The following is a 1,608-nucleotide window of genomic DNA, read 5'->3' on the forward strand; positions in this document are numbered from 1 at the left end:
GAGAAAGATTATGGCCTAGACTTCTTTGTGTTCCTTGTAGAAGGTACAAATGATTCCAGTAAAAGTTATGGATCAATTTGCTACAATTTAGAAAGTGACCCAGACACATATGAAGAGGCAATAAAGTCTCAAGACTCTTCCTTTTGGAAAGAAGCCATCCAAGAGGAAATGGACTCAATCATGGGGAATAAAACTTGGAAATTGGTAGACCTCCCACCTGGATCCAAACCAATTGGTTGTAAATGGATCTTTAAGAAGAAAATGAAAGTTGATGGTACCATTGATAAATTCAAAGCTACACTTGTTGCCAAAGGATTTACACCAAAAGAAGGTATCGACTACTTTGATACTTATGCACCTGTTGCAAGAATTGCATCCATAAGAGTGCTTTTGGCACTAGCTTCTATCTATAAGTTTGTAATCCATCAAATGGATGTTAAAACTGCTTTCCTAAACGGAGAGTTAGATGAAGAGGTGTATATGAAACAACCTGAAGGATTTGTTATCAAAGGGCAAGAACATAAAGTGTGTAAATTGACTAAATCCTTATACGGGTTAAAACAAGCACCCAAACAATGGCACCAAAAGTTTAATAAAGTTTTGCTTTCTAATGGATGCAAAGCAAATGAATCTGACAAGTGCATTTATAGTAAATTTCATAATGGAAATGGTGTTATGATTTGTTTATATGTGGATGATATGTTAATCTTTGGCACCAATTTAGATGAGGTAGAAAAAACTAAAACTTTCTTATCAAAAAATTTTGATATGAAAGATTTAGGTGAAGCAGATGTGATTTTAGGAATTAAAATCATTAAAGATGGAGTAAATATTGGTTTATCTCAATCTCATTATATTGAGAAAGTGCTAAAGAAATTTGATCAATTTAATTGCAAACCTGTTTCTACTCCATTTGATCAAAATGTTAGTTTACAACCACATAAAGAATGCCCTGTGGCACAACTAGATTATTCAAAGGTAATCAGATGTTTGATGTATGCCATGACTTGTACCAGATCTGACATAGCATATGTTGTAGGCAGATTAAGTCGGTATACTAGCAATTCAAGTAAAGAACACTGGCAGGCTGTTAACAGAGTATTAAAATATTTAAAAGAAACAATTAACTATAGTTTAATCTATAGTGGTTATCCTTCAGTTTTGGAAGGATATACAGATGCCAGTTGGGTAACTTATGTTGAGGGTCATGCTTCCACAAGTGGATGGATCTTCAACCTTGGTGGAGGTGCAGTTTCTTGGGGATCAAAGAAACAAACTTGCATACATTGCGAGAATGGCTAAGAAATTTGTTATATGAGATACCAATTTGGCCAAAGCCAATGGCACCGATATCCATACATTGCGATAGTCAATCCACACTGTCCAAAGCATATAGTCAAGTATATAATGGAAAGTCTAGACATATTGGTCTAAGACATAGCTATGTAAAGGATTTAATTTTAAATGGAGTAATATCCATAGTGTTCGTAAGAACTGAAAAGAATCTTGCAGATCCTTTGACGAAAGGTCTGACAAGGGACATGGTGTTGAAGACATCATTGGGGATGAGACTCAAGCCCATATCTAATTAATCATCAATGGTGGAAA

The sequence above is a fragment of the Cicer arietinum genome, chromosome 5 (genome assembly GCF_000331145.2).
Source record: "Cicer arietinum cultivar CDC Frontier isolate Library 1 chromosome 5, Cicar.CDCFrontier_v2.0, whole genome shotgun sequence".
In the NCBI taxonomy this organism is placed as follows: domain Eukaryota; kingdom Viridiplantae; phylum Streptophyta; class Magnoliopsida; order Fabales; family Fabaceae; genus Cicer; species Cicer arietinum.